Here is a 24,839-nt window from a genome sequence, read left to right as displayed (position 1 = left end):
ATGCTAAGTGAAATAAGCCATACAGAGAAAGACAGATACCATATGGTTTCACTCTTATGTGGATCCTGAGAAACTTAACAGGAACCCATGGGGGAGGGGAAGGAAAAAAAAAAAAAAGAGGTTAGAGTGGGAGGGAGCCAAAGCATAAGAGACTGTTAAAAACTGAGAACAAACTGAGGGTTGATGGGGGGTGGGGGGGGGAGGGTGGGTGATGGGTATTGAGGAGGGCACCTTTTGGGATGAGCACTGGGTGTTGTATGGAAACCAATTTGACAATAAATTTCATATATTAAAAAAAAAAAAGCTTTGCACTAGAAACTACTCCAGGGTCCTTGGCATCTGGTAGAAGAAATAAATAAATGGTTGTCTGATGAAATAATGGGACACGATACAGCTCTGGGGATGAATAGTCTACCTGAATATGCATGCAATAATATAGATGAAACTCACAAAAATAATGTTTAACTACAACAACCAAAAGCAAAAGAAAAATTATTTTTCCATTTCTAGAAAGTATAAAAACAGGCAAAGGTATTCCATGCTTTGGGAAATCAGGATAGTAGTTACTTTGAGGGGATGGTGACTGGAAGGGGACAGGAGTGGACTTCTGGGGCTGGGAAGGCTCTCTTTCTTGATCTGGGCTCTAGTTATGTTGGTGTGGTCAGTGTCTGATCCTTTGTTTGTTTACTTCCCTGCCTATATATTATACTTCATTTAAAAGTTTTAAAGATCCATCAACTTAAAAAGAGCTAGAGATCTGAATTGAGGTCAAGAAACCTGAGTCTTAGACCTGATTCCGATTATCATTATTTGCTCATATCCTTGAACAAATCATACTCTGCATGCCTTGGATTTTTCGTCAGTGAAAGGGAGAGAATCCTTTCTCCCAATGTTCCCAGCTAGATGCTTTATTACATGTGGAGAGACCTAGCATCCCAGGAGACAGATGTGGGTTTCTTTGTGCTCTTTGACTGTATATTTAGAAGCTTGATTTACATGGATTTCATGCAGTCTAGCCTTGTCAACGTAGACTCTAACTTGGTCTTTGAATCATGCCTTCCTTTCATTGTGTTTATTCCCTCCAGCTCCTCAGTCTCACATCTGAATGTCTCACCTAACGACATTATGGTATTTAGCCTCAAAAATATCAGCTGCAATATGGCATCTGCTGGGAATACGGAAGCTGGTTTGGTTCTGTTCCGGGATAATACACGTGAAGGCTGAAGGCGGAGCCTGTAAGAGGGGATTCTACAAAGAACCCTTTTGCTTCTCTTCAGTTCAGTTCTGAATCTTAGAAATTGTCGCTGTTCAAGGCGGGCTTTGGCCTCTTCCTATGTCCCCTGGCCCCGCAGAGCTGCCCAACCAGGGGGTGGTACCCACATCCTGCCCAGGTCCCTTTCCAGGAGTTCTCTTCATGGATTCTCCTCACCTCTGTGTTCCCCACCCCATCTGTCCTTCTCTAACAGTATCAACAGAAAGCACACGGTGCCTCCTTACTTACCATGTCCTCCTCCAAGTAGAATCACACTACCTCACAGGTGCTGTGAGAACTTCACAACAGAACGGCTCCATTTCTCTCCCCCCACCCCAGCCTTGGTGCTGTTGTTACGCACATGCGTCTACATAGTTTATAAACTCCACGCTGCATTGCAATGATTTTCACTCAGTCCAATGTCTTTTAAAGAGAGTTAAACAATGTTAAAATCTTACTATTTAGCCATGAAGGTAAAGTTCCTGGAACTGTCTGTTCCTTTGCTTAGGTCCATCTTTCCAGCTTGTGTCCTGTCCCTTCTACCCAAAGAACTTCCTTTGACATTGTTTATAATGCACTTCTGCTGGTGATGGATTCTTTCAGCGTTTGTACATCTGAAAAGGTTTTCATGTCACCTTCAGTTTTGGAAAATATTTTTGCTAGTTATAGAATTCTAGGTTGACAGGTTTGGCTCCCCACCCCCCCCCCCGCCCCTCAACCCTTAAAAGACATTGTTCCACTCTCTTCTCACATTGTTTCCAAAGAAAAATAACTGCTGTCATTCTTACCCTTGTTCCTCTGTCCATGACTTGTTTTGTTCCGCTGGTTGCCTTTAAGAGCTTCTCGCCATCCCTGATTTTGAGCGAAGTGATTACGGTGTTATTTGGCATAGCTTTCTCCATGTTTCTCATGCCCGTGGATTCTCGGACATGTGGTTTTACAGTTTTTATCAAATTTGGCACATTTTGGGCCATTATTTCTTCAAGCAATCTTTTCTGTTTCCCAGATTCCTCCCATTCTCCTTCAGAGACTTCTATTACACATATAATTAGGCTGTTTTAAATTATGTCATGGCTCACCAATGCTCTGCCCGTTTTCTCCTGGTCTTTTCTCTCTCTGTCTAGTCTCTATCGGTTCATTTTGGGTAGTTCCTACTGCTGCCTTCAAGTTCACTAGCCCATCTTCCACAATGTCTAGTTAATCCAACCTTGGACATGGCAGTTTTCATCTCTAGAAGTTTGATTTGCCTCTTTTTTTTTTTTTTAAATATATCTTCCACCCTAGCACTTGACATGTTCCTCTAGCTTCTTGAACATCTGGAAAACCGTTATCGTAACAGTTAATGTCCTTCTCTGCTGACTCTACCTTCAGTGTCAGCTCCGGGGCAGTCTCGACCGGTCAACGTACCTCCTCCGTGTGGTTCTTCTTTTCCTTCTTCTTTGCATGCCCAACAACTTTTTGTTTGCTGCCAGACATTGTTGGGCACTGGACCTTCCTGTATTCCTGTAAATATTCTCAAGCTTCGTCCTGGGACACAGTTGAATTAGTTGGCAACAACATGGTGCTTTTAGGTCTTTCATGATTTGTTAGGTGACGGGGGATCAGTAGTCCACCTGGAATTAGCTCTTCCCCACTACTGAGGCAGAACTTTCCTGCGTATTTTGCCCAGTACCTTGTGAATTTTGAGCTTTCTCAGTCTGGCTTATGGGAATTGGTACTATTTTCATCTCTGTGTGACCTCTGAGAATTGTTCCTCCTAATCCTTCAGGGTGGTTCTTTTTCCAGCCATGACTAGTTTGTTTGTATGAATGCACAGTTCACTACTTAGAAGACTGCTCTATAGATCTCTAGAATTTCTCTCTGGGCAGCTTGCTCCTGTCTGGTACTCGGCCCTGTGGAATCTAGTCACCTTGGCCTCCCTGAAGTTCCTGCTCCATATTTTTTTTTCAATTTTTTAAATGTTTATTTATATTTTGAGAGAGAGAGAGAGTGCGAGGGAGGGAGGGGCAGAGAGAGATGGAGACCGAATCTGAAGGAGGCTTCAGGCTTTGAGCTGTCGGCACAAAGCCTGACGCGGGGCTTGAACTCGCAAACCGCGAGATCATGACCTGAGCCTAAGTCGGACACCTAACCAACTGAGCCACCCAGGTGCCCCCTTGCTCCACCTTTTCAACTCAGAGAGACCACCAGGGCTCCTCCTGGGTGCCCTCTCCCTGTGCACCTGGAAACTCCATGTAGCAAGCTGGATAATTATAGGGCTCACCTCCACAGTGGTTTCCCAGCTCTCAGAGAACACTGACCTTCAGTGCCTATTGTCCAGCGTCTTGAAAACCATTATTTCATGTATTTCACCCAATTTTTTAGTTATTTCAAGTTGGTGGGTACAGTGAGTCCCTGCGACTCCATTTTGGCCAGGACAGAAAGCATGTATAAACCTGAATGTGTTTATGACTTCAAGTATTTTCCCCATAATCTGATAGTGTTTGCAAGGCGAGTGTATTCCAAACCTTTATTTTGACATAATGTAAAAGTTACAAAAGAGTTGCAAATATAGTGCAGAGAATTCTGACACACCCTTCACCCAGTTTCCCCAAATGTATATTTTTTATTTGTACTTCTTTTCAGTGTCCAAGTAATGAATGCTAATGGTAAAAACAAAAAAAAAATGTTATAGTTGATACTTGAGAATATAAATAATGTAATAATCACATCATGTATTTTCTTGTCATGTTAATATGTATCAGGGAAGACGGGACACTGTTCTCCTTCTTGTCATATTCCTACCACAGCAAATGGAGGAGGGAGCTTCTCTGCCTCCTTGGAGAGTGTTGGAGGGACCACAGCCTTCTGGGTTTTTCTCTCTATACTCACCTACTCGCATGAGCAGAAACAGCTCTTTGGGTGAGGCCCAACATTGGGCCACATTTTGCTAGTGGGCAGGGCTTAAAGTGTTAAAAGTTCAGCTCTTATGAGGTGGGCTCACTGGACTCTTAGCTTCTTGTCTCTGGTTGGTGAACCCCCCCCCCCCCAGCCCAGGGCAAGGCCCAGCACCTGCTTCTTTTACGCTCTCCCTTCGACCATAATTAGGCAGATGAGACAGACCAATAGTCCAGGAAGGAAGCTGGCTTGGGGTCTGGATACAGAGCCAGTTCTGTGGGTCCAGCTCTCCCCACAGTCAAGCACTCGGGTCTTTATCCAGGGGAAGGAGGCTCTACCCTGGATTCACTTCCAAGACCTGTTCTCCCAGCCAGTTGACCAAGACAGTCCTGCACTCAGGGCTGTTGGTGTTTGCCTACTTAGTAATAAAGCTAATATTTCAATTCCATTTGCCTAGTGATTTTCCATTGGCCAGTATCCTAGGGAAAGAGAGTCAAGTGTATGATGGGTGTACCCAACCTCTCATCCAAACCTCCAGAAATGTAATTTACATAATTATTTTTTTAACTTTCTCTTTTTTTAATTAATTTATTTTTTTTATTTTAGAGAGAAGATGTCAGCCAGGGAGAGGGGCAAAGGGAGAGAGACAGAGAGAGAGAGAGAGAGAGAGAGAGAGAGAGCAAATCTCAACCATAGCGTGGAGCCCTAAGCGGGGCTCCATACCAGGACCCTGGGATCATGAGCTGAGCCAAAATCAAGAGTCTGAGCCACCAGGGGCCCTTATGTCATCATTTCTTAAAGTTTACTTGTTTACTTTGAGAGAGACAGATACGGCACAAGTGGGGGAGGGGCAGAGAGAGGGAAAGAGAGAGAATCCCAAGCAGGCTCCAAGCTGCCAGTGCAGAGCGAGATGCAGGGCTCAAACTGATCTGAAACCAAGAGTCAGATGCTTAACCGACTGAGCCACCCAGGTGCCCCACGTCATCATTTTTAATAGCAATACAGAACTACTTTGAATAGTTATATCTATGATAATTTGTTCACTTCTCTCTCGTTGTACATTTAGTGTGTTTTCATTTTCTCATTATTATAAACACTATCATGATAATAATCATTTTTATGCATATATGTTTTCATAGTTGTTTAATTATTGTCTTACACCTGCCGTTCACATGAGCTTCTGCCAACTGAGTAGCGATACCTAGAGCTAATCTTGAAATCTCGCAGATAGATTTCCCTTAGGCCTGAGCAAATAATCCAAAGAGTCTACTCAGTTATGTTTTTATACAAAGATCAGTTTTAAATGTCAGAATAGCAGAGAAGGAACAATTAAAAATAACTTTTTACTCTATAATATAAAAAAACACAATTTTAAGTGAGGCTTCAACACCCAACTTATGGAAAATTAAAAGAAATACAAAATCATTGGCTCCATCTGATAAGTTTCTTGTTTAACCTTTGATTGTTTCTCCTTCACTGCAATATCTAATATCCGCTGTTCCTCAAACTCAAATATAATCCAAACTCTTACTACTGTAAAAATAATCTTCCCAGAGACATTCCTATTTTTAAGGTTTGGAAACTGGGGATTTGAGGCGAGGCTGACAACCAGATATCTTTCATATGGTGTTCTCTTTGCTGTTTTGTTTCTCTGTAATGGATTTGCCTCCCTCACTGTCCACTCGGCACGTACCTAAGATGGGCTTCCCCGGCCCGTACAGACTTCAAGTCTCTGCCACACCTCTGCTTGGAGCAGACCGAAAGAAAATGGCAACCAGGCCACTTCCCATCCCCAGGGCGTAGCACAGCACCTGACACAGGACAGACACTTGCAAACATTTGTCCAGGTTCTTACGGTGAACACTGTGCACCCCGCCACAGGCTGGGACCTCAAGAATGTGCTCTTCCAGGAAAGACTGTTCTCTGTCGACCGGTTCCTGAGCATTACCCTGGCCCTGTTCCCATGAGGAACCTGGTCATGAGTTCTGAGGCCACACTGCAGGCACGGTGCAAAACTGTCTTTTGATGTGCATTTTGGTTTGAACAAGAGAGAGACATAAGACCCTATTTTAGGGTAGGGCTTTTATGGGGCGGGAGCGGGGGGGGGGAACCCAAGCTGACTGCTTTGAGGCATTGAAAATTACAGATTCCCATGATGGGGGCTATTTCTTGAGAGCTGAGGGGCACAGGGATCCTTCCATGCTGTTCACCCTACAGGCCAAGAACTGCTGCTGGTTTGGCCTGTGTGTGGAGCAGGGAAGGAGCCCCAGAGCTGATCTCCCCCTCGAGAACCAGGAGTCCATGATCCACACCAGGGCAATGTGGGAAAGAACATAGAAAGGTCAGTAATGCAGAGAGATCATGGGAAAAGAGGTCACGTAGGCCACGAACCTGGGACCATGTTCCCAATAAGGGGGATTGCTTTCACTGCTAAGATGATAAGACCTGCTTTTCTAGGCTAACTAATCTCTCCACGTCTTCCACTGTCTTCCTCTGCCCTCTCAAACGCTCCTTCCCACTGTAAGCTTTCTCCCCAGGTGATCCCTGTGACATTCCCCACAAGGACCCCAACATGACCAATGCCGAACCCATCTCAGGCCTGCTCCTCAGCCTGCGGCCTCCGTGTCCTTGACTCACCCTCACCAGAATCGCGTGGTTCTCTCTGGCTCTCTTTTTCCATCACCCGAATGACACCAAGGTGTCAGCTCTGTCCCTAACATGCTGCTCAGACCGGCTCTTCCCTTCATCCTACCGCCCCCACCTTGGCACAGACTCATCCCGTCTCTCCAGACAATTGCATTCTTCTCCCACCTGGCCTCCCTGACTGCAGTCCCGCTCTTTGACTGCACAGGACAATGGCACCATGATTACCTATAAAATGCCAGGTCTCACAGTACCCAGCTGGCTTCCAAATCTGCTGCGGCTAACGTCCAAAATCTTCAGCAGGCGTTCACAATGTACTCCCCAGCGTAGGGCTCACTATTGTAGTATGAATATCCTGCGTTACAGTGTTCCCGCCTTGGTTACCACTTGTTCAACATTCTGTATCTGGTATTTCTTTTATTTTTTTTTATCAGCCCCATAGGACTTCAATCTTCTCAGTTTTAAAGGTTGTTTTCTCTCTTCACAATAGATAAAGAAGGTCCTTCAATTGTAGAGTTTCAGATCCGTCTTGCAGTCTATCTGTTCTCTACTCTCATGCTTAATTAATATTTCTGCCACCATTTCTCAAAGCTCCTGTCATGGTTTATTTTTATACTTCTTCGCACGTTCAAATCCATAATTAAACAAATAAGAGTCCAGAAGGCACAAAATTCTTTGGTTAAGTAAATATACAGTCAGGAATACCTGGATTTCACACAAACACTTTCATGTACTGTTCAAAAAAAAAAAAAAAAACCCACGTTATGTGGATTGGGAAATCTAAGTTTTAAATTTTTTGTCAACGTTTTTATTTATTTTTGGGACAGAGAGAGACAGAGCATGAACGGGGGAGGGGCAGAGAGAGAGGGAGACACAGAATCGGAAACAAGCTCCAGGCTCCGAGCCATCAGCCCAGAGCCTGACGCGGGGCTCGAACTCCCGGACCGCGAGATCGTGACCTGGCTGAAGTCGGACGATTAACCGACTGCACCACCCAGGCGCCCCAGGGAAATCTAAGTTTTAATTCAAGAAGGTTAACTACGTAAATGGTCAGAAATGTATACGCTGCTTATAAACAGCTCCGTACTCACCTGTCACCTCTCAGAGTCAACATTTATAACTCAACAGACATGCTTCTTGTGTGATCACGGGACGTTTTGTATTCTTTGGCATGAGCGATCAAGGTAAAACGTGTGCTCTGAGAAAAAGGACACGCTGTCTCATGTAGTCATATTACAGCATGGAGCCCATTGTGTTTCAATGATGAGTGGCTCAGCCTGTCTCCTGTCACCCAGGTACAGTCTGGGCATTAGAGGGAGCTCCGTAAATGCTGTGGGGCCCTGGAGAGGGGCAGTGTAAACATATATATTTACACATATAGCCAAGCTTGCTGTCTCTAACACAGTACTAAGACACAGCTCTTCCAAAAGAATAATTGCTCTTCCTGACATAACTTCAAAAGTTGGGGGTCTTTCCCCAAACGTCTGTGTCTTTTTTTCTAGCCCAGGCATCCAAGAATTTATGTTGTAAGCATTTACATCCCCCCACCTTCTCTAGCACTTGCCGTGACAGATCAGGTGGTATGGTCAGGTGCTTCCTTTCCTTGATCCTGAAACTACATCTTTCCAAACTCAAGGAGACTCCTCTAGAACTGTGTGATATCTTGAGACTGCCACTTCTACCGTATCTGCTTCTTCCTGAACAACACCTGCATCAACCTTGTCTAAGACAGTGACATGACTTTCCCCTGCTGGACACTGACCCTGGTATCAGGGTCGGGGCCTGCCCACTGTTGGCCCTCAGTGCCTGCTTGTTGAGTGAATAACTGAACACTAAGTGACGATCCCTATGACTTGATGCAGACCGTTTCATGTGTGAACCCCAACTTCCTTGGGCTTTTCCTCATGACTCAACCACGACCAGGGTTAACTTGACTCAGAATGAGTCAATGACCTGATTCCAAGCCTGTGGAGGCAGGAAGGCAGAAATGGAGACTTTCTGCCTGAACCACTAGGCCACAATTTGCCTGTGCAACAAAAGACCGTCTGACCTTTCTCCTCCTCATTTCTGTGTCCCCTGGAGCCCGTGGCGGAGAGACAAGCTGGTGTCATCTACCAGGCAGCTGGGCTCAGTAATTTGATGTTGGGTCACAAGCAGGGAACCATAAACTGTGCCCCAAACCCTGGGGCGGTTGTCATTGTTTGAAGTTTCTAGAGGTGCCTCTCTAGACAAGAGCTGGCTCCACGCAGGAACATTGCCCTGGCAGTTCCTGCCAAAGACCATCCCAGCAAAGATCGGTATGTTGAAAGCTCTAGAGAGTGGAGTTGCTTAGTCATGAGGCTGCCGACCAGCCGAGCTTGTAACTTTCAACTACAAGTTGTCTGATAGAACACAGGCGGTGAGACGAGGCCTAGCAGAGTCAACTGGATGTGTCCTCTGCCTCTGCTCCGTCTTCTGCTTTGCGCTAGTCACAGAGTCGGCATGCAGGTAAGGCTGCTGCTTGAGTCCTGCCCTGTCGCTCCTGGGCAAAATGTTAAGCGAGGCGGTAAAATCAGATGCTGTTTCATAAGCCCGAGCTTAATTTTCAAGAGCAGCAAGTTAATTGTTGAGCAACTACCAAGTGCTCGGCAAGGCTGCAAGGATCCATTAGACGGGACTCCTGCTCTCACGTAACTTGGATTTGAACGTAACCTGGTGATAAACACTCTGACGGAAGAAGTGCGGAATGGTATATGCTCTACCCTTTTTCCTCTTTCATCGGGTCATATTCGTATAAAAAAGTCCATCTACCATACGAACTAACAAGCAAGTACAGAGTAGGTGCTGATAGAACCATGACCCACGTCTAGATTGAGAATTTTTGCTAATAGCCCGGATGCCGTCTGCCTGCTTCCCCCTGATCAAAAGCACATCCCCCCCCCCCCCCCCGCCCCCATGGGAGCCGCTCGCCTGCCTTTTGAACAATCATTTTATTGCTTTGCTTTGCTTTTACCTCCTATGTATGCATCACTGAAGAGTGTAGCTCGATTTGTTCTGGGTCTGGAGCCCTCCTCTGTATATTCCTTAGTGTCTGGCTTCTTTCAGGCAAGCTATTTGTGAGATTCGTTCATTTTGTTTTGCAGACTTAGCGTTTGCTCATTTTTTTTTTAATTTTTTTTTCAACGTTTATTTATTTTGGGGACAGAGAGAGACAGAGCATGAACGGGGGAGGGGCAGAGAGAGGGGGAGACACAGAATCGGAAACAGGCTCCAGGCTCCGAGCCATCAGCCCAGAGCCCGACGCGGGGCTCGAACTCACGGACCGCGAGATCGTGACCTGGCTGAAGTCGGACGCTCAACCGACTGCGCCACCCAGGCGCCCCTCGTTTGTTCATTTTTAATTGCTATATAGTGTTCGATCACATGAATATACTATGGTGTATCTCTTCAGCTACTGATGCACATTTGTGTCGTTTCCTACTCTTGCTTACCTGCACACTGTGGGGTCACGTGACACGCATGTGTCCAGCTTTAGTGGCTCCTTCCAAACACTGTTCCACAGTGGATGTCCCAACTTTGTGCCTTATCCTCAGTGTATGCGAGTTCCGGTTGTTCTCCATCCTTACTCACACTTGATACTGTCTCCTTTTCTAGTTTTTGCCATATTTTTGGCTGTAAAATGATATTTCATTGGGATTTTATCTAACACATCCCTGATTACTAAATAGACGGGGAGATTTTTTTTTTTCATATACTTTTGGACTGTTTGTGTTTCTTTTCCAATAATGTCTGTTATATATTGGCCCATTTTTCTATTGAGTTGTGTTTCTTTTTCTGGGTGATTCATAGTTATTTTTGTATTCTGGATACGAATCGTTTAATGATGATTGTATGTGTGGCACATGTCTTCTCTTCATTTTTATTTTCTGTAGAGCATCATTTCATGAAGAATTTCCTAACTCTACAATGTAATCTTATTCATTAACCTATATTTATGGTTTCTGCCTCTCAATCTTGGCTAAAGGAACTCTCTTCCACCTCGAGGCCGTAAACATTTTATACTGTCTTCTAAACATTTTATAACTTTTCCTTTCTCTTTTTTATTACTTTTAATTTTGAAATAATTGTAGACTCACAGGAATTTGCAAAAACAGTGCATGGTGGCGCCCTGGTGGCTCAGTTGGTTGAGCATCCGACTCTTGGTTTCAGCTGGGGTCATGATCCCAGAGTCATAGCATTGAGCCCCATATCAGGCTCCACACTGAGCATAGAGTCTGCTTGAGACTCTCTGTCTCTCCCCCTCTGCCCCTCTTCCTCCCTCCCTCTCTCTCTCTCTCTCTCTCTCTCTCTCTCTCTCTCTCTCTTTCTTTGTAAAATAAAAAATTAAAATTAAAAAAATACTGGGGCTCCTGAGTGGCTCAGTGGGTTAAGCCTCCAACTTCAGCTCAGGTCATGATCTCATGGCTCATGAGTTCAAGCCCCGCGTCGGGCTCTGTGCTGACAGCTCAGAGCCTGGAGCCTGCTTCAGATTCTGTCTGTCTCTCTCTCTCTCCCTGCCCCTCCCTTGCTCACACTCTGTCTCTCTGTCTAAAATAAACACTAAAAAAATATTTTTAATAAAAAAAAATAGTGCATAGAGGTCTGTGATCCCTCTACTCAGCATTCCCCAATGGTGCTATCTTATCAAACTATAGTACAATATAATAACCTAGAAACTGACACTGGTAAATACCATTAACTGTACTACATCCTATTCAAGTCTTCACCAGATTCTACAGGCACTTGTGTGTGTGTGTAGTTCTTATTCAATTTGATCACATGTATAGATCTGTCTTTCATTATTTAGTGCTTAATCCACATGGAATCCAAAATGGGATTCCTTTTGCACAGAGTGTGAGGTAGGGATTCTGTCCACACCTTCCCTCCGCATGGATAACCAATTGTCCTAACATCATTTATTGAATTGCCCATCCAAGTTTCCACGTATGTTTAAGTCTGTTTCTTATCTCTCTCTTCTACTCCATTGGTCTCTTTATCCCTGCTCCTGCCCTCTGTCTTAATTGCTTTATATTAATAATGCCCTGCTCTATGGCAGTATGATTCCCAAAACTTTATTCTTCTTCAAGAGTGTCTTAGCTACTCTTGACCTTTTTCTCTTCAGTATAAATCTGGAATAGGTTTTTCAAGTGTTACAAATGATCTTGTTAGGACTTTTAGTGGCACTGCATTGCGGAGAATTGACATGTTTACAATAGTGAATCTCCCTACCAAAGAACATGATGTAGCTCTTAATTTATCTAAGTGTTCTGTAACGTCTCTTAGGAAATTATTGCAATTTTCTCCATACAAAGCCTGCACATATTTGGTTAGATTTACTCCTAAGTAAACCTTTACTCTGTACCTTTCATTTGTCTTGTCAATCTTATCATTTTAATTACATTTTCAATCTGATTGTTGGTGGTGGGTTGAAATATAATTAGACTTTGTGTATTGATTTTTTATCTGTTAATGTTGCTAAAAATCATATTAGTGCTAATAATTTGTTTATAAATTCTTTTAGGTTTTCAGAGAAGATAATCATGCAATCTGCAAATAAGGGTGGTTTTACTTCCTCCTTTCTGATCCTTCTTTCTTTTATTTTTTCTGGTTGTTTTACAATTGGCCTGAGCAAAATTAATGTTTATTTATTTTTGAGACAGAGAGAGACAGAGCATGAGCAGGGGAGGGTCAGAGAGAGAGGGAGACACAGAATCCGAAACAGGCTCCAGGCTCTGAGCCGTCAGTCCAGAACCCGATGCGGGGCTCGAACTCAGGGACCGTGAGATCGTGACCTGAGCCAGAGTCGGACGCCCAACCGACGGAGCCACCCAGGCGCCCCTGACCTGAACAAAATTAAAGAGAAGTAGCGATGGGACACATCCTTGCTTGAATTTGTTTCTAAAGAGCCAACATCTGACATTTCACCATTAAGTATACTGTTTGCCATGAGCTTTTGTAGTTGCCTTGGGTCAGGCTAATAAATTTCTTTCCTGGGGTGCCTGGGTGGCTCAGTCAGTTAAGCGTTTGCCTTCAGCTCAGGTCACGGTTTGTGAGTTCAAGCCCCACGTCGGTCTCTGAGCTCTCTGCTGTCAGCGCAGAGCCCACTTTGGATCCTCTATCTCCCTTTCTCTCTGCCCCTCCCCTGCATGCTCTCATTCTCTGTCTCTGTCTCTCTCTCTCTCTCTCTCTTGATCTCAAAAATAAATAAATAAACTTAAAAAATAAAACATAAATTTCTTTCCCTTCCTGGTTTATTTGCTTATCATTTCTTTTAGCATCCTCCACCTTCTCACATATTTTTTCTTCTTGATAATGTATGTCTTCAGGGTGCCTGGGTGGCTCAGTTGGTTGAGCGTCCGACTTCGGCTCAGATCACTATCTCACAGTTCACGGGTTCGAGCCCCACATCGGGTTCTGTGCTGACAGCTCAGAGCCTGGAGCCTGCTTCAGATTCTGTGTCTCCCTCTCTCGGCCCCTCCCCCACTCATGCTCTGTCTCTGTCTCTCAAAAAAAAAAATAAACATTAAAAAATTAAGCTATATGTATATATGTCTTCTAAAAACTCCTTTAATAAAAAAAAAAATCTGTTGCTCATCACCTCTCCTAGTTTTTGTTTATCTGAAAACATTTTTAATTTGACTTTTGCTCTTGTTCTGAAAAGAAAGTTCAGTGCATAAAAGTCTATGTCTTTGAACATTTATTTTTTATAGTGGGATATATTTTAATAGCAAACTTACAGGAACAGCACAGAAGACAGACAACATTAGAAACATGTGCTTGCATGTAAGATACCTCACAAAGTATAGTGAATGGATGGAATCTACTATATGATAAAAATGCTACAAATACCATTTAGTAGCTATCCATAAGAAATTTACTTGTGTTTGAAATAAATCCAGGGGCACCTGGGTGGCTGTCGGCTAAGCATCCGACTTCAGCTCAGGTCATGATCCCGTGGTTCATGGGTTCGAGCCCCGCATCGGGCTCTGGGCTGACAGCTCAGAGCCTGGAGCCTGCTTCCGATTCTGGGTCTCCTTCTCTCTCTACCCCTCCCCCACTTGTGCTCTGTCTCTCAAAAATAAATATTTAAAAAAAAGAAAATAAATCCAAATGTTGGCGTTGTCCAGAAAAATGTAACAGGTTTATTTGTCATTGTTGTAAAGTTGAATTGCTGAGATGTGTTCACAGAAACATTTTGATTTGCATTAATGCTTTAAGTCCCTGAATTTGCATTAAAAATTCACGCGTGAATGAAAATGGAAATACTGTCAGTGCCTGATTCCCACTCGCAGTCAGATACTTAGGTACCTTTTGACCCCATGGGGGAAAAAAAATGTAATATTCAGAACTACCAATAACAAAAAGAAAAGAATTTCTTTTTTTTTAATTTTTTTTTAACATTTATTTATATTTGAGACAGAGAGAAACAGAGCATGAACGGGGGAGGGGCAGAGAAAGAGGGAGGCACAGAATCGGAAACAGGCTCCAGACTCTGAGTCATCAGCCCAGAGCCTGACGCGGGGCTCGAACTCACGGACCGCGAGATCATGACCTGAGCTGAAGTTGGACGCTCAACCGACTGAGCCACCCAGGCGCCCCTCTTTTTTTTTTAAAGAATGAAATGTTTTCCATCATAGTGGATTTTTTTTAACCTTTACTTATTTTATTTTTGAGAGAGAGAGAGAGAGAGAGAGAGAGCGCGAGCGAGCAGGGGAGGGACAGAGAAAGAGGGAGAGCGAATCCCAAGCAGGCTCCTCACTGTCCGTGCAGAGCCAGATGCAGGACTCACACTCCTGAACCCTGAGATCATGACCTGAGCAGAAATCAAGAGTCAGACACTTAACCAACTGAGCCACGCAGGCGCCCCATCCTAGTGGAATCTTAATCACGTTCTCCTCATATGCAGTGTGCCAGCTGGATGTCTTTGGGCATAATGGTTACACGTTTGGCATGGATAGCATGCAGGTGGTGTCTTCAAAAAGGCCCATCAGATAGGCCTCACTCGCTTTCTGCAAAGCACCAATAGCTGCTCTCTGGAAGCACAGATCTGTTTTAAAGCCCTGAGCAATTTCTCGCACGAGCTGCTGGAAAGGAAGTTTGCGGGTGCGAAGGTCAGTGGACTTCTGATCGCGGCTAATTTCCCAGAGGGCCAGTTACCAGGCCTGTAACGATGATGTTTCGGCACCCCTCCAGGAGAGGGCGCCCTCTTGCGAGTCGCTTTTGTAGCAGGTGGCTTCCTCTGGGCTTTACCCTTGGTGGATTCGCAGGGTCTGGTGCATCTGCTCTGTAGGAGCCGTCTTCGTGGACACCTCTTTATTTACCTACCCTTGTGCTTCGGGCGGAGCTCAGCGAGGCATTAGAAGCCATGGCAGCCTAACAGCGGCTGCAAACCTGGGTCTTTCGCTTCATTGAGATATCGTTTACATTCATAAAATTCGCCCATGTTAAGTATGCAATTCAGTGGTTTTTAATGAGTTTGCCAAGTTTTGTAACCATCACCATAACTGAGTGTTAGAACTCCTATGTTACCCCAATAAGACCTTTTGTACCCATTTATCCTACTCTTGGGCCCAGGCAACCACTAGTCTATTTCCCGTCTCCCACAATTTGCCTTTTACGGACGCTTCCCATGCATGGAATTACATAACATGTGGTTTTTTTCTGTGTGACGTCTTCACTTCGCATTCCACTTGGTTCTCCATTGTATGGATGCGGTTCATTTGGCGTATCCCTCCACTAATGGCCTGTTTCTCCTTTTGGCTGTTATGATTAAGGATGCTGTGAACACTTCATAAGTCTTTGGGTGGACACATGTTTTCATTTCTCTGAGAGTGGAAATGCTGGGTCATAGCGTAAATTTAAGTTTTTAGGAGACTGACACATCGTTTTCCGAAATAGCTTCCTGCCAGTAGTAATATTTGAGGATTTTGATTTCTCTACATACTTGTCAGCATTTGTTATTATCTGTCTCTGGTGATAGCCGCGGTAGTAGGCTATTTGTGGTTTTAGTTTGTATTGCCCTAATGATTTTGAACAACTTTTCGTGTGCTCATTTGCTATGCGGTTCTCTTCTTTGGTGAAATGTCTGTCCAGATCTTTTGCCCACTTTTTAATTGGGTTGTTTATCTTATCAGTGACTTGAAAGGGTTCTTCGTATATTCCAGATACACGTCTGTTGTGGACTGAATGTTTGTGTCCCCTGACAATTCATACGTTGAAATCCCAACCCCCCAATGTGATGATATTAGTAAGTGGGACCTTTGGGAGGTAATAAGGCCATGAGGGTAGAGTCCTGATGAATGGGATTAGTGCCCTTGTAAAAGAGATTCCAGAATGCTTTCTAGCCCTCTCTCTGCTATGTGAGGATACAAGAAACTAGCGGTCACCAGAATCGAACCATGCTGTTTTTCCGATCTTAGATTTCCAGCTTCCAGAACTTTGAGTATAAATTTCAGTTGTTTATAAGCCACCCAATCTATGGTACTTTGTTATAACAGCCCAAACTAAGACAAAGTCCTTTGTCAGATACGTGATTTGCAAATATTTTTTTTTTCTCAGTCTGTGTCTTGCCTTTTACTGTGAGTATATGTGCCTTGGAACTTTGTGGAATTCATTGAGGCCTGGAGAGTCACTGCATCGTTCCAGAAATGAATTGTGTTTGCTTCCGTCATTCACCTGGGGCACTTGCGTGATCCACAGTGAGTCGCCCACCAAGTTTGCTTTCTAGACAACAGGAACGGGGGGAGGGCAGGACATACTTCTTCACTTTCTGGGCAGATGAGGAAGCCAAACACCTACTCTCACTCACAATCCTGGAACTTAGCCATGTGGTCACGTACAGCCATGAGGAAGGCTGAGAAACATAGCGTTTACCTTGGTGGCTATGTGCCCAGCTAAAAATCCTACGTAAAAGCAGTATCGCGCATTCCAGTAAATAATAGGCTCACATTCGAACTCAAATCTGTAGGATTCCAAAGCCATGCCCTTTCCACTACGTTCTGCCGCCTTCCTCGGAAGGAGCCAACAGGAAATTATTTTTTATAGACTCCTAAGAACCCTCAGGTCCCCCAGCCAGTAAATGGCAGAACAAGAGCCAGGACTTGAAAATGGGTCTTCTTCTCAGAGGATCATCTTCTCATTACTCCACACTGCTCTCTGGACTGTTCCTGGAAGGGGATTTGCAGGGTTATCTGGGTGACGTTGGATTCATTCTGTATTTTTCCACAGAGCTAGTAATTGTCCTCCCACACTTCATCCCTTCTCCTCTTTCCAGACAATTCTGCCCTGCGGCCCAGCATTGGGAATTTTTCCGTCCTGCCTTGTGGCACTCATCCCAATTTTGTGGCTTCCCGAGCATCCTCTGAGCCACGGGGCCAGGAGGCTGGGAGTCAGCCTAGAGCCTCCCTGCTAGGGACGATATTTGGAAGTCGATGCCCCAATGGAATGTTCACGGCCACGGTCAGTCAGGAAATGCCGCTGGCCTCGAGGCTGCACATAGAAGCATCTATTTTGGCCGAGAGGATGACCGAATCTGAAAATCACTGTTTCTTTTTCTTTCCTTTGAAGATTTTTGCAGAAGTTTGAGAACCAGCTAAGTGGGGGAAAATGTCTGATAATTTCTGTCCTGTTGACAGAGTTCCTATTAGCTGTATATGCATGCTTTGAGTTCGTTCCGCCTCACTCTTTTGTCTTGTGTATACCCTGTCAGGTCTGTTTCATGGGTGGTTGATGTCTCCCTAACCAGAGGTGACAAGCTCCTTTCAGGGCCAAGAAAAAACGGTTAGAGACGCTGCCTTCATGTGGGATGGCTGCCACCAAGAAAATGAAGCCATTTAAGCTGCTCAAAACCAAGGAAATCACTTCGCCTCTGTACAAAATAGACATCCGTGCCTTTTCTTCCCGCCTTCCTTAGGTTATTAGCATATTCCTAAAATCTGAGGCCATAATGGACTTGAATTGTTCCAGAAGGAAACTTGAAAATTTGAGGTTATTCGTCTCTCACCAGGATACCAGAATCCATCCGCTAAGCCAGTTGCCAGCACTGGGGTTGGTGCTGTGGGTGGCGGGGGAAGCACAAAACAATTAGAGGACTCTCTTCGGTCCAGCAAATATTTATGTGGCACCCACCGTGTGGCAGGTACCCTTCCAGGCACCATGAATAAAACAGCCATTCCCCTCCAGGGAAGCAATGGTTTCCTGTCAGAGTTGGTCATGCCAACACATATTTACAGTGAAATATGCTAATGCTCTGTGGCAGAATAAAATGCCCATTGGGGAAGCCATCTTCCTGAAGCCCCAAGAGGTCCAGAATCCAGAAAGAACATCTGTGGTCTGGGGAAAGCATTCAGAGTCCTTCACTGTGATTAAGTCCTGTGCTGGAGGAAGGTAGAGAGGGAGGGAGACACGTGTGGGAAAGCTGTGTGCTGGCTTGTCTCTGTGGCCTCTGGAGGGCTCATTCTTGGCCTTTCTCTGCCCTGCTCTTGTCCTGGAAGGTGACCTCAGGGACTGTGTTACCTGGGCTTTCACACTCCTGCCTGCCAGCTGGGTTCAGCCAATAGGGGGGTCCCAGTAGAAGGTGAGATGGAACACGGAGAGTGAGGGTGGAATACTGATTCCTGCCACCCACCGGCTCCCTCCCTGCAGGCCATGGTGGCGGCCTCCTGCATTCCTTTCCAGGCCACAGCTCCCACCGGGTGGCCTGTCCTCTGTGGCTACAGCTCTCTCCAGGTTCCAGTAACACTGCCCTTCCCTTTTAGCCTAGAAGTGGGAACATCTCTCTGGTGAAGCCTTGGATGCTGCAGTGTTGGTTCCCTTAATTTTACCAACCTTTCTGCAAATAGTCCCTTTATTTTTTTTTTTAATTTTTTTTTCAACGTTTTTTTATTTATTTTTGGGACAGAGAGAAACAGAGCATGAACGGGGTAGGGGCAGAGAGAGAGGGAGACACAGCATCGGAAACAGGCTCCAGGCTCCGAGCCATCAGCCCAGAGCCTGACGTGGGGCTCGAACTCACGGACCGCGAGATCGTGACCTGGCTGAAGTGGGACACTTAACCGACTGCGCCACCCAGGCGCCCCAATAGTCCCTTTATTAAACTCCTTTTCATTGACCTTTATGAGGGGTCATCTGTTTCCTGCCAGAACCCCGGTGGACACTGCTAGGCTGGGTCAAATGTAAAGAACCGTCACACTCAGGAGTTGCTTTTGGTCTTGTTTTGTTTCACTGAGAGAGAATTTAGGGGCTCCTGGGTGGTCCAGTTGGTTAAGCGTCCAACTCTTGATTTCTTCTCAGGTCGTGGTCTCACAGTTCGTGGGACTGAGCCCCGTGTTGGGCTCTGCACTGGCAGGGCAGAGCCTGCTTGGGATTCTCTCTCTCTCTGTCTCTCTCTCTCTCTCTTTCTGCCCCTCCCCTGATCATGCTTCCTCTCAAAATAAATAAATAGAACATTTAAAAATAAAGGAGAGATTTCGTTTACGTACAACATTGTATAGGCTTACGGTGCACGAGGTATTAGTCTGATAGGTTTATATATGCAGTATGATATACTCTATCACGTCACATTATTATTTCCCTTTTGTAGGGAAAATACATACTTTGTTTCTGTTTTACAACAGCTGTAGCAAGCTATTTTTTTAACTCCTAAGATTATAAATTTAAATTAACCAGATTCAAAAGACCCTATATTGTACAATTCCATTTACGTGAAATATCCAGAAAAGGTGAAATCTATGAGCAGCTGGTGCCTGGGGCTGGGGTACAGATGAGGAGTGACTACAAAGGTGCATGAGGGACCTTTTCCTGGCGATGGATTGTGGTGATGGTCGCACAATTCTGTAAGTGTATTAAAAATCATTGAATGGGACTGCCTGGGTGGCTCAGTCAGTTGAGCCCCGACTTAGGCTCAGGTCATGATCTCGGGGTTGATGAGTTCAAGCCCTGCATCGGGCTTGCAGCTGTCAGCACAGAGCCCACTTTGGATCATCTGTCCCCCTCTCTCTGCCCCTCCCCCGCTTGCTCGTGCATGTGCACTCTCTCTCTCTCTCTCAAAACTAGATAAATATTTTTAAAAATCATTGAATGGTATACTGCACATGGGTAAGTTTTATGACATATAAAGTATACCTCAATAAAATTGATAAGATTATAAACAAAACGTATCCACGATATATAAGGTTTGGAAAAGAGAGGAAACGATCACCTGTAAACCCCCCCCCCCTAACAGAACTATTATTATTTTTTCATCCTCCGTTGTAGCTATTTATTATCTGCAGTTGACAATTATGAACATAACATTAGCCAACGGTTACTGCAGGCTTCCCATGGCTCATGCCAGGTTAAACACAGAGCACGGGCCATCTTGTTCAGTCCTCACAACATTTCAGGAGGAAGGTACTATTACATCACATTCCATTAAGAAGAAACTTGAAGCTCAATTGCATAATGTGTAGAATCGTCAAATCACTACGTTGTATACCTAAAACTAATAGAACGTTGTATGTCAACTGTACTTCACTTAAAATAACAAAGTAAAAAGAAACTTGAAGCTCAAAGAGATTCACTGAATTGCTATGTAAACTTAATTTTCTACCTTATTACACTTTTTTTTAGTGTTTATTTTTGAGAGAAAGTGAATGGAGGGGGGGTGGTGGTGGTGGTGAGGAAGGACAGAGAGAGAGGGAGACACAGAATCCGAAGCAGGCTCCAGGCTCCGAGCTGTCAGCACAGAGCCCGACGCAGGGCTCGAACTCACAAGCCATGAGCTCATGACCTGAGCTAAAGTCGGATGCTTAACCGACTGAACCACCCAGGTGCCCTGAGCCACCCAGGCGCCCCACCCTTGCTACAGTTGGGAATTTTTTTTTTTTCATAGTGTTCCAGAGTTCTTTATTATTTTATTTTATTGACATATAGTTGGCATGCAATCCTATGTTACTTTCAGGTGGCCAACATTCATTCAACATTTCTATATATTACAAAGTGATCACTACAATCAATTTAGTTACCATCTATCCCCATACAAAGCTGTTATGTTATTAACCATACTCTCCATGTTACACGTTGCGTTGCGGTCTTGATTCTTTTAATGCCTGCAAAACAGTTTATTGGGTCAGTGTGCCACATAATAACTTAACTCTTTCCTCTTCTGTAACACGTATGGTGTTCCATAAAAAATGTGATGAACTTCTTCATTAGAAAAAGCTTTATCTGTATTGAACATTATCTTCTTAGGATGCTTTTCAAGCAATTGTCCCCCCCCCCAAAAAAAATAATTTTAAAATTTCTTGAAGGGAAATCAGTTTCCAAAGGGTTGGGATTGATATTCACCTCTATCCTCGTCAGCACTAGACATGCTAGGATTTTCATGTTCTGCTTCAGTTAGTGGATCTGGCCCTTATTTTAATTTCCATTCATTTCACTACTAGAAGGGTTGGGCTTTTTACCATACCAGTTGAATTTTCTCTGTTGTAACTTACCTATGATTGATGCCCCTTTATTTATTGGAATCTCATGGGTTTTCTTAGTAATGGGTATGAGTTCTGTATAAATATATTAACCATTAATGTTTTATCTTAGCTGAAAATGTTTCTCCTTTTTGTCTATTTCTTTATTTTACAAATACTTTGCCTATTTTTACATATGGAAATTATTGTTCTTTTCCTTTGTGAATTTATCTGTAGCTTCTAGGCTTCACGGACACCTCTATCCGAGGCTTTGGCAACATTCAGTTACATTTTCTCCCGACTTTCCTTAGTGCAATTTGTTTTAAATTTAAGAATAATCCATCACTGGGGCACCTGGGTGGCTCAGTCCGTTGGTTGACTCCTGATTTCTGGTCAGGTCATGATCTCATGGTTCATAGGATCGAGCCCTGCACTGACAGCGTAGAGCCTGCTCGGGATTCTGTCTCTCCCTCTCCCTCCCTCTCTCTCTCTCTCTCTCTGTGCTCCTCCCCCATGCTCGCTCACTCACTCGCTCTCTCTCAAAATAAATAAATAAACTTAAAAAAAAAAAGAATAATCCACCATTTATTTTTTAATTGAGGTATAATTGACATACATTATATTAGTTTCGGGTGTACAACATAGTGATTCAATATTTGTGTATATAGTAGTCCCTCCCCATTATATGTGGTTTTGCTTCTCATGGTTTCAGTTACCTGTGGTCAACCGTGGTCCAGAACATCTGATGTATCATTAGAAGGTCAGTGGTAGCCTAACGCTGTGTCGTGATGCACACACCATTCACCTCACTACATCTCATCATGTAGGCATTTTAGCATCTCACATCATCACAAGGGTGAGTACAGTACAATAAGGTATTTTGAAAAAGAGAAATTACATCCATCGAATTTTCATTAGAGCATATTGTCATAATTCTATTTTATTACTAGTTATTGCTGTTAATCTCTTACTGTGCCTAATTTGTAAATTCAACTGTATCATAGTTATATATGTATAGAAAAAAAACTCAAGAGAGTTTGGTACTCTCTGTGGTTTCAGGCATCCACCAGGGGTCTTGGAACATATCCTCGCAGATAAGCAGACTACTGTTTTGTGAAATGATCGCCACAATATGTCTAGTTAACATTCAGGACCATACGTAGTTATGGAATGTTTTTGCTTGCAATGAGAATTTTCTGTATCTACTCTCTTAGCAGCCTTCAAATATATAATATGGTATTATTAACGGTAGTCCCCATGTTATACATTACAGTCCATGAGCTTATTTATTTTATACCTGGAAGTTTGTACCTTTTCACGCCCTTCACCCATTTCACCACCCTCCTCCCCCTGCCTCTGGCCACCACCAATCTGTTCTCTGTATCTATGAGCTTGTTGTTGTCATTATCATTGCTGTTGTTTAGATAGTTGCACATGTAAGTCAGATCATATGCTATTTGTCTTTCTGTTTGTCTGACTTATTTTATTTAGCCAAATGCCCACAAAGGTCCATCCTTGGTGTTGCAAATGGTGAGATTTCACTATATTTTTACGACTGAATAATATTCCATTACATATATTGTATATAATTATATAACATGTATTAACATATATTACATATGTGTGTATATATTAATATATTATGTGTATATATACACATACACACACACCACATTTTGTTTGTTCATTCATCCATTGGAGAAACTTAGGTTGTTTCCATAGTTTGGCTATTGTGAATAATGCTGCAGTGAACATAGAGGTAATATCTTTTTGAGTTAATGTGTTAATTTTCTTTGCATAAATACCCAGCAGTGGAATTGCTGCATCCCATGATAGTTCTATTTGTAATTTTTTTTAGAAACCTCCATACTGTTTCCCATGGTGGCTACACCAGTTTACGTTCGCACCACCTGAGCATGAGGGCTCCTTTTTCTCCATATCCTTACCAACACTTGTCATTTCTTGTCTTTGTAATACTAGCCGTTCTGACCGGCGTAAGATGACGATACCTCATTGTGGTTTTCATTTGCATCTCCCTGATGATGAGTGATATGGAAGCTCTTTTCATGTACTGTTGGCCATCTGTATGTCTTCTTTGGAAAAATGTCTATTCATATTCTCTGCTCACTTTTAGTCAGATTATTTTTCCCCTGCTATTGAGTTGTACGAGTTGTATCCTTATATATTTTGAATATTAACCATTGATCAGATATACGTTAAATGTTTTCTCCCATTCAGTAGGTTGCCTTTTCATTTTGTTGACGGTTTCCTTTGATGTGCAGACGTGTTTTAGTTTGATGTAGTCCCACTTGTTTATTTTTACCTTTGTTGCTTTTGCCTTTGGCGTCAAATCCAAAAAAAATCACCACTCAGGATGATGTCGGAACTTATCACTATGTTTTCTTCTAAGGGTTTTATGGTTTCAGGTCTTAGATTCAAGTCTTTAGTCCATTTTGAGTCAAAATTTGTGTATGCTGTAAGACAGTGGTCCAGTTTCTTTGTTTTGCATGTGGATGTTCAGTTTCCCCAATATTGTGTATTGAAGACACTGGCTTTCACTCATTGTACATTCTTGGTGCCTTTGTCATAAATTAATTGACTGTATACGCATGGCTTTATTTCAGGGCTTTCTCTTTTGTTTTTTTCTTTTTAAGTTTATTTATTTATTTTGAGAGAGAGTGGGAGTGACAGTGTGGAAGGGACAGAGAGAAGGAATCCCAATCACATTGTCAGTGTGAGCCCAATTGCGGGGGCAGTGGGGGGGGGAGCTCGATGTTTTGGGGCTTTCTATTTGTTCTGTTCATCTATGTGTCTGTTTTAATGCCAGTGTCATACTTTGCTGATATGGTAGCTTTGTAATATAGTCTGAAATCAGGAAACATAATGCTTCCAGCTTTGTTGTTCTTGCTTAAGATTGCTTTGGCTATTTGGGGCCTTTGATGATTCTGTACAAAATTTAGGATTATTTGTTCTATTTCTATGAAAAATGCCGTTAGAATTTTGGTAGGGATTGCATTGAATCTATAGACTGCTTTGGTTAGTATGGACATTTTAACAATATTAATTCTTCAATGGGCATGCAATATCCATTTATGTGTGTTGTCTTCAATTTCTTTCCTCAGTGTCTTACAGTTTTCAGTGTATAGGCCTTTTACTTCCTCGGTTAAATTTATTCCTGGGCACTTTATTCTTTTTTAATACAACTGTAAATGGAATTGTTTTCCTAATTTCTTTTTCTGATAGTTTGTTACTGGTGTATAGAAATGGAACAGATTTCTGTATTTTGATTTGGCATCCTGAAACTTTACTGAATTCATTTATTCTAACAGTTTTTAATGGAGTCTTTAGGGTTTTCTATATATATAATATCATGTCATCTGCAAATAGTGACAGTTTTACTTCTTCCTTTCCAATTTGAATGCCTTTTATTTCTTTTTCTTGCCTCACTGGGGTGGCTAGGATTTCCAATCCTTGCAGAATAGAAGTGGTAAGAGTGGGCACCTCTGTCTGGTCCCTGATGTTAGAGGAAGAGATTTGAGCTTTTCATCATTCAATATGATGGTAACTGTGGGTTTGTCGTATATGGCCTTTATTATGTTGAGGTATAC

The 24,839-nt window shown here is 43.3% G+C and overlaps 1 long non-coding RNA gene across 5 annotated transcripts in view; it reads left to right on the top strand.

Annotated features, from left to right (window-relative positions):
- The window catches only part of LOC123385903, a 126,739-nt gene that overhangs the window by 18,492 nt on the left and 83,408 nt on the right, over nt 1-24,839 (top strand). Inside the window, exon 3 of one of the 5 annotated variants that reach the window (XR_006599159.1) lies at nt 1,086-4,769. The exons of the other annotated variants lie outside the window; for them this stretch is intronic. This is a non-coding gene — a long non-coding RNA (uncharacterized LOC123385903). Of the gene's footprint in view, nt 1-1,085; nt 4,770-24,839 lie in introns of those variants that run through there. 5 annotated transcript variants of the gene reach the window in all.

This window comes from Felis catus, chromosome B3, assembly GCF_018350175.1.
Source record: "Felis catus isolate Fca126 chromosome B3, F.catus_Fca126_mat1.0, whole genome shotgun sequence".
NCBI classification, from domain to species: Eukaryota; Metazoa; Chordata; class Mammalia; order Carnivora; family Felidae; genus Felis; species Felis catus.
The sequence above is the reverse complement of the archived record's forward strand: the minus strand, read 5'-3'. Positions and strand labels throughout refer to the sequence as shown.